The sequence below is a fragment of the Taudactylus pleione genome, unplaced genomic scaffold (genome assembly GCF_031769625.1).
Source record: "Taudactylus pleione unplaced genomic scaffold, aTauple2 ptg000993l, whole genome shotgun sequence".
In the NCBI taxonomy this organism is placed as follows: domain Eukaryota; kingdom Metazoa; phylum Chordata; class Amphibia; order Anura; family Myobatrachidae; genus Taudactylus; species Taudactylus pleione.
The window spans coordinates 144519-157656 of NW_028285394.1; positions in this window are offsets into that span (position 1 = coordinate 144519).

Consider the following 13138-nt stretch of genomic DNA (forward strand, 5'->3'; position numbering starts at 1 on the left):
AGCAGTACAGCATCATGCCATTAGGCCTGAACTGACCTAGGGGAGTGCTCCAATCATTCAAGAAACAGCAAAAATGCACTGAGCACATGAGCCTCATTTCTCCCCATCAAGTCAGAACCATGAAGCCCATCTTTGACATCCATGGCGCCAAAAGGCTCCTTAGAATACAAGGGTCTGCAGGCTCCCATCCAACACTAGGCTTGGGAACAAACTCCAACTTTGTTACATCACATACAAAAGTAGCCATGTAACATGTGGAAGAAAGGAACAGAAATCACATATACCATTAGGGGTAGTATAAATCATATGCCATTACAATTAAGGAGACCATTTATTTAAAAAAAATGGCTCCAGGGATCAAGGGTGCTCATGGGTCCCACTAGTATCGGTGAAGGGGGACCTGAAGATTCATTTTTTTCCCCTCAATGGGGGCCATTTTGCTCTGAGGGGATGGGTAGAAATGAGGCCTATGCCCCCAGTGCTTGTTTTACAATCACATGTCAATACAACCTGCTGCTGCACTCACCTGTTTGCACTTTTGCATTTATAAACACTTCATATGATTCATTAAACAACTGATAAGAAGAGGACTGATCTTTTGGTGTCGCATTGTGTCTCCATGTCTTGTCTCCATTTATCTGCCTCTATTCAGGCCTAATTCTGGGACTAAAGTCAAAGTCCCTGTAAAGTGGATGTATTTGCGGAGGATTGGCTAATTAAATAATGAATATATTCTATTGTTGTGTTATGATTATCCAACCCCTATGACACTTCTGCAATGCCATTTGGAAATTGTTTATCAGGTCTCCGGTTTGTACTTTTTCGCACCATTGCAGGGGCAACCACATGGATACAACTGTTGGAGGCATGAATTGCTCTCCATTACTTCCAACAACTTGGATATTTGTTACATTTCTATATTGATGCAAAATATGCTAGAGTAGTTCACATTTACTATTCAGATAATTTCTGTCATATTTTGAAAATATATTTTAGGTGTGTAATACTTGAATTTTCCTCATTGTTTGACTTTGGACCAGCTGGAGGCATTCATTTTCTCCATTTGCAAGAACAAGCAGTGATATGATGAATCTTGAGGTCTTTGTCTCCCTCAAGTGGGCTTCTTCAAGGAAGTGCAATGGTTATAAGCAGCAGTAGATTGTGACATCATAGAAGAATGTTGTTATAGTGGCAGAATCTGCTAGCTGACTGTTTACATTCTAATGCCATGGTGACTCCATGGCAGCCACTCCTGAACATTCTGTGGACAGTATGAATATTCCGTAGACTCCTGAACATTCCGTAAACACTGTTAACATTCCAATTAAGGTTCTAGACTGTCTGATTAACTGCCGAGACAAGACATGAAGAAAGAAAGGCTGCCAGTTGGTTTGTGGATGTGGCAGAGGCTTGCAGGAGGCAGTGCATTCACAAATCATGCACCCAGAGAGAAAGAGAGGGAGGGAAAAAAGTCTGCATATGTTAAATTGATAACATAGAGATGAATTGAAAAAAAAGTAATAACTCCAAGGCTCTAAATGACATTGAAATCCTCTGCTCTCTTTTGGTAACATTAAATCAAAGAAATTAAAGTGTAGATTAAAAAAGAGAAGGAAAGCATGGGGGGAAATTGAACCAGGCCAAATGAAAAAACATATATCGGAGAAAAGGACACAAATACAGGGGTGCATCTGCTGTTTGGTTTGGAGTTGCAGTGCTGTCTCCTAGATACCATGCTCCTAATTTACTGCTGCAGTTTCAAACTACCAGCCCAAGCTCTGACCCAATGAGCTGACCATACTTGAGAACAAAGCATAAATAATCTTTTTATAAACCACTTTATATCAAATACCATTATAAATCAATGTATATGTGTTTACATTTATAATACTTACCATATGCTAAGCATCATATATTTAATCTTTTAAAGTCAACTAAGTGGGCAAACAGTGCAAACATTACTTCATTTACACTTCAAATGTACCAGCTGCAACATAATTTGTATATATGCAAAATACTTTGCAGCTAAACTTTATGCTTATAAATGAAGTAATGTGTGCGCTATCTATCTGCTTAGTTAACATTTAAGCATTGAATTACTGGTAATTAGCATATTATAAGTACTGCAATTTCTAATATATATATACATGTATTTATTTTTTATTTCAAAATAGCTCTCCCTAATTGTAATAGTATATGATTTAAACTACCCATTGTGTTCATCAGCAATTCTCAATGTCTCTCTATGTGAGGTAGCTGCTTGTGTCTGATAAGTACCAAATCAGAAGCGCAGCCCCCAAGCTTTGAGACATAAGAGAGCCTGAAGACCCTGAATCTAAGGTGTACCCTGGTGCTCTGTGATGATGGGTCTTTGGCTTTTGTGGGTTAAAGAGAAATGGTGCTTATTTGCACAGCATGCTTTTACACTCTCCTAGGTGATTGGAGCATACTTCTATGGCTTCTGTAAAAAATAATAAAAAAAAAATAATATATATTTATATATATATACATATAGGACCCGTGACGTTCTTGAGGTTGTGGTTATGCACTACAGCGCTGTCTAGAACTAAGGCTTCCCTGTATTGGATCATGGTAGATTTTTCCACAGTACCAAGCAAAACCTATTGGCTGCAGCAGTACAGCATCATGCCATTAGGCCTGAACTGACCTAGGGGAGTGCTCCAATCATTCAAGAAACAGCAAAAATGCACTGAGCACATGAGCCTCATTTCTCCCCATCAAGTCAGAACCATGAAGCCCATCTTTGACATCCATGGCGCCAAAAGGCTCCTTAGAATACAAGGGTCTGCAGGCTCCCATCCAACACTAGGCTTGGGAACAAACTCCAACTTTGTTACATCACATACAAAAGTAGCCATGTAACATGTGGAAGAAAGGAACAGAAATCACATATACCATTAGGGGTAGTATAAATCATATGCCATTACAATTAAGGAGACCATTTATTTAAAAAAAATGGCTCCAGGGATCAAGGGTGCTCATGGGTCCCACTAGTATCGGTGAAGGGGGACCTGAAGATTCATTTTTTTCCCCTCAATGGGGGCCATTTTGCTCTGAGGGGATGGGTAGAAATGAGGCCTATGCCCCCAGTGCTTGTTCTACAATCACATGTCAATACAACCTGCTGCTGCACTCACCTGTTTGCACTTTTGCATTTATAAACACTTCATATGATTCATTAAACAACTGATAAGAAGAGGACTGATCTTTTGGTGTCGCATTGTGTCTCCATGTCTTGTCTCCATTTATCTGCCTCTATTCAGGCCTAATTCTGGGACTAAAGTCAAAGTCCCTGTAAAGTGGATGTATTTGCGGAGGATTGGCTAATTAAATAATGAATATATTCTATTGTTGTGTTATGATTATCCAACCCCTATGACACTTCTGCAATGCCATTTGGAAATTGTTTATCAGGTCTCCGGTTTGTACTTTTTCGCACCATTGCAGGGGCAACCACATGGATACAACTGTTGGAGGCATGAATTGCTCTCCATTACTTCCAACAACTTGGATATTTGTTACATTTCTATATTGATGCAAAATATGCTAGAGTAGTTCACATTTACTATTCAGATAATTTCTGTCATATTTTGAAAATATATTTTAGGTGTGTAATGCTTGAATTTTCCTCATTGTTTGACTTTGGACCAGCTGGAGGCATTCATTTTCTCCATTTGCAAGAACAAGCAGTGATATGATGAATCTTGAGGTGTTTGTCTCCCTCAAGTGGGCTTCTTCAAGGAAGTGCAATGGTTATAAGCAGCAGTAGATTGTGACATCATAGAAGAATGTTGTTATAGTGGCAGAATCTGCTAGCTGACTGTTTACATTCTAATGCCATGGTGACTGCATGGCAGCCACTCCTGAACATTCTGTGGACAGTATGAATATTCCGTAGACTCCTGAACATTCCGTAAACACTGTTAACATTCCAATTAAGGTTCTAGACTGTCTGATTAACTGCCGAGACAAGACATGAAGAAAGAAAGGCTGCCAGTTGGTTTGTGGATGTGGCAGAGGCTTGCAGGAGGCAGTGCATTCACAAATCATGCACCCAGAGAGAAAGAGAGGGAGGGAAAAAAGTCTGCATATGTTAAATTGATAACATAGAGATGAATTGAAAAAAAAGTAATAACTCCAAGGCTCTAAATGACATTGAAATCCTCTGCTCTCTTTTGGTAACATTAAATCAAAGAAATTAAAGTGTAGATTAAAAAGGAGAAGGAAAGCATGGGGGGAAATTGAACCAGGCCAAATGAAAAAACATATATCGGAGAAAAGGACACAAATACAGGGGTGCTTCTGCTGTTTGGTTTGGAGTTGCAGTGCTGTCTCCTAGATACCATGCTCCTAATTTACTGCTGCAGTTTCAAACTACCAGCCCAAGCTCTGACCCAATGAGCTGACCATACTTGAGAACAAAGCATAAATAATCTTTTTATAAACCACTTTATATCAAATACCATTATAAATCAATGTATATGTGTTTACATTTATAATACTTACCATATGCTAAGCATCATATATTTAATCTTTTAAAGTCAACTAAGTGGGCAAACAGTGCAAATATTACTTCATTTACACTTAAAATGTACCAGCTGCAACATAATTTGTATATATGCAAAATACTTTGCAGCTAAACTTTATGCTTATAAATGAAGTAATGTGTGCGCTATCTATCTGCTTAGTTAACATTTAAGCATTGAATTACTGGTAATTAGCATATTATAAGTACTGCAATTTCTAATATATATATACATGTATTTATTTTTTATTTCAAAATAGCTCTCCCTAATTGTAATAGTATATGATTTAAACTACCCATTGTGTTCATCAGCAATTCTCAATGTCTCTCTATGTGAGGTAGCTGCTTGTGTCTGATAAGTACCAAATCAGAAGCGCAGCCCCCAAGCTTTGAGACATAAGAGAGCCTGAAGACCCTGAATCTAAGGTGTACCCTGGTGCTCTGTGATGATGGGTCTTTGGCTTTTGTGGGTTAAAGAGAAATGGTGCTTATTTGCACAGCATGCTTTTACACTCTCCTGGGTGATTGGAGCATACTTCTATGGCTTCTGTAAAAAATAATAAAAAAAAAATAATATATATTTATATATATACATATAGGACCCGTGATGTTCTTGAGGTTGTGGTTATGCACTACAGCGCTGTCTAGAACTAAGGCTTCCCTGTATTGGATCATGGTAGATTTTTCCACAGTACCAAGCAAAACCTATTGGCTGCAGCAGTACAGCATCATGCCATTAGGCCTGAACTGACCTAGGGGAGTGCTCCAATCATTCAAGAAACAGCAAAAATGCACTGAGCACATGAGCCTCATTTCTCCCCATCAAGTCAGAACCATGAAGCCCATCTTTGACATCCATGGCGCCAAAAGGCTCCTTAGAATACAAGGGTCTGCAGGCTCCCATCCAACACTAGGCTTGGGAACAAACTCCAACTTTGTTACATCACATACAAAAGTAGCCATGTAACATGTGGAAGAAAGGAACAGAAATCACATATACCATTAGGGGTAGTATAAATCATATGCCATTACAATTAAGGAGACCATTTATTTAAAAAAAATGGCTCCAGGGATCAAGGGTGCTCATGGGTCCCACTAGTATCGGTGAAGGGGGACCTGAAGATTCATTTTTTTCCCCTCAATGGGGGCCATTTTGCTCTGAGGGGATGGGTAGAAATGAGGCCTATGCCCCCAGTGCTTGTTCTACAATCACATGTCAATACAACCTGCTGCTGCACTCACCTGTTTGCACTTTTGCATTTATAAACACTTCATATGATTCATTAAACAACTGATAAGAAGAGGACTGATCTTTTGGTGTCGCATTGTGTCTCCATGTCTTGTCTCCATTTATCTGCCTCTATTCAGGCCTAATTCTGGGACTAAAGTCAAAGTCCCTGTAAAGTGGATGTATTTGCGGAGGATTGGCTAATTAAATAATGAATATATTCTATTGTTGTGTTATGATTATCCAACCCCTATGACACTTCTGCAATGCCATTTGGAAATTGTTTATCAGGTCTCCGGTTTGTACTTTTTCGCACCATTGCAGGGGCAACCACATGGATACAACTGTTGGAGGCATGAATTGCTCTCCATTACTTCCAACAACTTGGATATTTGTTACATTTCTATATTGATGCAAAATATGCTAGAGTAGTTCACATTTACTATTCAGATAATTTCTGTCATATTTTGAAAATATATTTTAGGTGTGTAATGCTTGAATTTTCCTCATTGTTTGACTTTGGACCAGCTGGAGGCATTCATTTTCTCCATTTGCAAGAACAAGCAGTGATATGATGAATCTTGAGGTGTTTGTCTCCCTCAAGTGGGCTTCTTCAAGGAAGTGCAATGGTTATAAGCAGCAGTAGATTGTGACATCATAGAAGAATGTTGTTATAGTGGCAGAATCTGCTAGCTGACTGTTTACATTCTAATGCCATGGTGACTGCATGGCAGCCACTCCTGAACATTCTGTGGACAGTATGAATATTCCGTAGACTCCTGAACATTCCGTAAACACTGTTAACATTCCAATTAAGGTTCTAGACTGTCTGATTAACTGCCGAGACAAGACATGAAGAAAGAAAGGCTGCCAGTTGGTTTGTGGATGTGGCAGAGGCTTGCAGGAGGCAGTGCATTCACAAATCATGCACCCAGAGAGAAAGAGAGGGAGGGAAAAAAGTCTGCATATGTTAAATTGATAACATAGAGATGAATTGAAAAAAAAGTAATAACTCCAAGGCTCTAAATGACATTGAAATCCTCTGCTCTCTTTTGGTAACATTAAATCAAAGAAATTAAAGTGTAGATTAAAAAGGAGAAGGAAAGCATGGGGGGAAATTGAACCAGGCCAAATGAAAAAACATATATCGGAGAAAAGGACACAAATACAGGGGTGCTTCTGCTGTTTGGTTTGGAGTTGCAGTGCTGTCTCCTAGATACCATGCTCCTAATTTACTGCTGCAGTTTCAAACTACCAGCCCAAGCTCTGACCCAATGAGCTGACCATACTTGAGAACAAAGCATAAATAATCTTTTTATAAACCACTTTATATCAAATACCATTATAAATCAATGTATATGTGTTTACATTTATAATACTTACCATATGCTAAGCATCATATATTTAATCTTTTAAAGTCAACTAAGTGGGCAAACAGTGCAAATATTACTTCATTTACACTTAAAATGTACCAGCTGCAACATAATTTGTATATATGCAAAATACTTTGCAGCTAAACTTTATGCTTATAAATGAAGTAATGTGTGCGCTATCTATCTGCTTAGTTAACATTTAAGCATTGAATTACTGGTAATTAGCATATTATAAGTACTGCAATTTCTAATATATATATACATGTATTTATTTTTTATTTCAAAATAGCTCTCCCTAATTGTAATAGTATATGATTTAAACTACCCATTGTGTTCATCAGCAATTCTCAATGTCTCTCTATGTGAGGTAGCTGCTTGTGTCTGATAAGTACCAAATCAGAAGCGCAGCCCCCAAGCTTTGAGACATAAGAGAGCCTGAAGACCCTGAATCTAAGGTGTACCCTGGTGCTCTGTGATGATGGGTCTTTGGCTTTTGTGGGTTAAAGAGAAATGGTGCTTATTTGCACAGCATGCTTTTACACTCTCCTGGGTGATTGGAGCATACTTCTATGGCTTCTGTAAAAAATAATAAAAAAAAAATAATATATATTTATATATATACATATAGGACCCGTGATGTTCTTGAGGTTGTGGTTATGCACTACAGCGCTGTCTAGAACTAAGGCTTCCCTGTATTGGATCATGGTAGATTTTTCCACAGTACCAAGCAAAACCTATTGGCTGCAGCAGTACAGCATCATGCCATTAGGCCTGAAGTGACCTAGGGGAGTGCTCCAATCATTCAAGAAACAGCAAAAATGCACTGGGCACATGAGCCTCATTTCTCCCCATCAAGTCAGAACCATGAAGCCCATCTTTGACATCCATGGCACCAAAAGGCTCCTTAGAATACAAGGGTCTGCAGGCTCCCATCCAACACTAGGCTTGGGAACAAACTCCAACTTTGTTACATCACATACAAAAGTAGCCATGTAACATGTGGAAGAAAGGAACAGAAATCACATATACCATTAGGGGTAGTATAAATCATATGCCATTACAATTAAGGAGACCATTTATTTAAAAAAAATGGCTCCAGGGATCAAGGGTGCTCATGGGTCCCACTAGTATCGGTGAAGGGGGACCTGAAGATTCATTTTTTTCCCCTCAATGGGGGCCATTTTGCTCTGAGGGGATGGGTAGAAATGAGGCCTATGCCCCCAGTGCTTGTTTTACAATCACATGTCAATACAACCTGCTGCTGCACTCACCTGTTTGCACTTTTGCATTTATAAACACTTCATATGATTCATTAAACAACTGATAAGAAGAGGACTGATCTTTTGGTGTCGCATTGTGTCTCCATGTCTTGTCTCCATTTATCTGCCTCTATTCAGGCCTAATTATGGGACTAAAGTCAAAGTCCCTGTAAAGTGGATGTATTTGCGGAGGATTGGCTAATTAAATAATGAATATATTCTATTGTTGTGTTATGATTATCCAACCCCTATGACACTTCTGCAATGCCATTTGGAAATTGTTTATCAGGTCTCCGGTTTGTACTTTTTCGCACCATTGCAGGGGCAACCACATGGATACAACTGTTGGAGGCATGAATTGCTCTCCATTACTTCCAACAACTTGGATATTTGTTACATTTCTATATTGATGCAAAATATGCTAGAGTAGTTCACATTTACTATTCAGATAATTTCTGTCATATTTTGAAAATATATTTTAGGTGTGTAATACTTGAATTTTCCTCATTGTTTGACTTTGGACCAGCTGGAGGCATTCATTTTCTCCATTTGCAAGAACAAGCAGTGATATGATGAATCTTGAGGTCTTTGTCTCCCTCAAGTGGGCTTCTTCAAGGAAGTGCAATGGTTATAAGCAGCAGTAGATTGTGACATCATAGAAGAATGTTGTTATAGTGGCAGAATCTGCTAGCTGACTGTTTACATTCTAATGCCATGGTGACTCCATGGCAGCCACTCCTGAACATTCTGTGGACAGTATGAATATTCCGTAGACTCCTGAACATTCCGTAAACACTGTTAACATTCCAATTAAGGTTCTAGACTGTCTGATTAACTGCCGAGACAAGACATGAAGAAAGAAAGGCTGCCAGTTGGTTTGTGGATGTGGCAGAGGCTTGCAGGAGGCAGTGCATTCACAAATCATGCACCCAGAGAGAAAGAGAGGGAGGGAAAAAAGTCTGCATATGTTAAATTGATAACATAGAGATGAATTGAAAAAAAAGTAATAACTCCAAGGCTCTAAATGACATTGAAATCCTCTGCTCTCTTTTGGTAACATTAAATCAAAGAAATTAAAGTGTAGATTAAAAAAGAGAAGGAAAGCATGGGGGGAAATTGAACCAGGCCAAATGAAAAAACATATATCGGAGAAAAGGACACAAATACAGGGGTGCATCTGCTGTTTGGTTTGGAGTTGCAGTGCTGTCTCCTAGATACCATGCTCCTAATTTACTGCTGCAGTTTCAAACTACCAGCCCAAGCTCTGACCCAATGAGCTGACCATACTTGAGAACAAAGCATAAATAATCTTTTTATAAACCACTTTATATCAAATACCATTATAAATCAATGTATATGTGTTTACATTTATAATACTTACCATATGCTAAGCATCATATATTTAATCTTTTAAAGTCAACTAAGTGGGCAAACAGTGCAAATATTACTTCATTTACACTTCAAATGTACCAGCTGCAACATAATTTGTATATATGCAAAATACTTTGCAGCTAAACTTTATGCTTATAAATGAAGTAATGTGTGCGCTATCTATCTGCTTAGTTAACATTTAAGCATTGAATTACTGGTAATTAGCATATTATAAGTACTGCAATTTCTAATATATATATACATGTATTTATTTTTTATTTCAAAATAGCTCTCCCTAATTGTAATAGTATATGATTTAAACTACCCATTGTGTTCATCAGCAATTCTCAATGTCTCTCTATGTGAGGTAGCTGCTTGTGTCTGATAAGTACCAAATCAGAAGCGCAGCCCCCAAGCTTTGAGGCATAAGAGAGCCTGAAGAGCCTGAATCTAAGGTGTACCCTGGTGCTCTGTGATGATGGATCTTTGGCTTTTGTGGGTTAAAGAGAAATGGTGCTTATTTGCACAGCATGCTTTTACACTCTCCTGGGTGATTGGAGCATACTTCTATGGCTTCTGTAAAAAATAATAATAAAAAAATAATATATATTTATATATATATACACATATAGGACCCGTGATGTTCTTGAGGTTGTGGTTATGCACTACAGCGCTGTCTAGAACTAAGGCTTCCCTGTATTGGATCATGGTAGATTTTTCCACAGTACCAAGCAAAACCTATTGGCTGCAGCAGTACAGCATCATGCCATTAGGCCTGAACTGACCTAGGGGAGTGCTCCAATCATTCAAGAAACAGCAAAAATGCACTGAGCACATGAGCCTCATTTCTCCCCATCAAGTCAGAACCATGAAGCCCATCTTTGACATCCATGGCGCCAAAAGGCTCCTTAGAATACAAGGGTCTGCAGGCTCCCATCCAACACTAGGCTTGGGAACAAACTCCAACTTTGTTACATCACATACAAAAGTAGCCATGTAACATGTGGAAGAAAGGAACAGAAATCACATATACCATTAGGGGTAGTATAAATCATATGCCATTACAATTAAGGAGACCATTTATTTAAAAAAAATGGCTCCAGGGATCAAGGGTGCTCATGGGTCCCACTAGTATCGGTGAAGGGGGACCTGAAGATTCATTTTTTTCCCCTCAATGGGGGCCATTTTGCTCTGAGGGGATGGGTAGAAATGAGGCCTATGCCCCCAGTGCTTGTTCTACAATCACATGTCAATACAACCTGCTGCTGCACTCACCTGTTTGCACTTTTGCATTTATAAACACTTCATATGATTCATTAAACAACTGATAAGAAGAGGACTGATCTTTTGGTGTCGCATTGTGTCTCCATGTCTTGTCTCCATTTATCTGCCTCTATTCAGGCCTAATTCTGGGACTAAAGTCAAAGTCCCTGTAAAGTGGATGTATTTGCGGAGGATTGGCTAATTAAATAATGAATATATTCTATTGTTGTGTTATGATTATCCAACCCCTATGACACTTCTGCAATGCCATTTGGAAATTGTTTATCAGGTCTCCGGTTTGTACTTTTTCGCACCATTGCAGGGGCAACCACATGGATACAACTGTTGGAGGCATGAATTGCTCTCCATTACTTCCAACAACTTGGATATTTGTTACATTTCTATATTGATGCAAAATATGCTAGAGTAGTTCACATTTACTATTCAGATAATTTCTGTCATATTTTGAAAATATATTTTAGGTGTGTAATGCTTGAATTTTCCTCATTGTTTGACTTTGGACCAGCTGGAGGCATTCATTTTCTCCATTTGCAAGAACAAGCAGTGATATGATGAATCTTGAGGTGTTTGTCTCCCTCAAGTGGGCTTCTTCAAGGAAGTGCAATGGTTATAAGCAGCAGTAGATTGTGACATCATAGAAGAATGTTGTTATAGTGGCAGAATCTGCTAGCTGACTGTTTACATTCTAATGCCATGGTGACTGCATGGCAGCCACTCCTGAACATTCTGTGGACAGTATGAATATTCCGTAGACTCCTGAACATTCCGTAAACACTGTTAACATTCCAATTAAGGTTCTAGACTGTCTGATTAACTGCCGAGACAAGACATGAAGAAAGAAAGGCTGCCAGTTGGTTTGTGGATGTGGCAGAGGCTTGCAGGAGGCAGTGCATTCACAAATCATGCACCCAGAGAGAAAGAGAGGGAGGGAAAAAAGTCTGCATATGTTAAATTGATAACATAGAGATGAATTGAAAAAAAAGTAATAACTCCAAGGCTCTAAATGACATTGAAATCCTCTGCTCTCTTTTGGTAACATTAAATCAAAGAAATTAAAGTGTAGATTAAAAAGGAGAAGGAAAGCATGGGGGGAAATTGAACCAGGCCAAATGAAAAAACATATATCGGAGAAAAGGACACAAATACAGGGGTGCTTCTGCTGTTTGGTTTGGAGTTGCAGTGCTGTCTCCTAGATACCATGCTCCTAATTTACTGCTGCAGTTTCAAACTACCAGCCCAAGCTCTGACCCAATGAGCTGACCATACTTGAGAACAAAGCATAAATAATCTTTTTATAAACCACTTTATATCAAATACCATTATAAATCAATGTATATGTGTTTACATTTATAATACTTACCATATGCTAAGCATCATATATTTAATCTTTTAAAGTCAACTAAGTGGGCAAACAGTGCAAATATTACTTCATTTACACTTAAAATGTACCAGCTGCAACATAATTTGTATATATGCAAAATACTTTGCAGCTAAACTTTATGCTTATAAATGAAGTAATGTGTGCGCTATCTATCTGCTTAGTTAACATTTAAGCATTGAATTACTGGTAATTAGCATATTATAAGTACTGCAATTTCTAATATATATATACATGTATTTATTTTTTATTTCAAAATAGCTCTCCCTAATTGTAATAGTATATGATTTAAACTACCCATTGTGTTCATCAGCAATTCTCAATGTCTCTCTATGTGAGGTAGCTGCTTGTGTCTGATAAGTACCAAATCAGAAGCGCAGCCCCCAAGCTTTGAGGCATAAGAGAGCCTGAAGAGCCTGAATCTAAGGTGTACCCTGGTGCTCTGTGATGATGGATCTTTGGCTTTTGTGGGTTAAAGAGAAATGGTGCTTATTTGCACAGCATGCTTTTACACTCTCCTGGGTGATTGGAGCATACTTCTATGGCTTCTGTAAAAAATAATAATAAAAAAATAATATATATTTATATATATATACACATATAGGACCCGTGATGTTCTTGAGGTTGTGGTTATGCACTACAGCGCTGTCTAGAACTAAGGCTTCCCTGTATTGGATCATGGTAGATTTTTCCACAGTA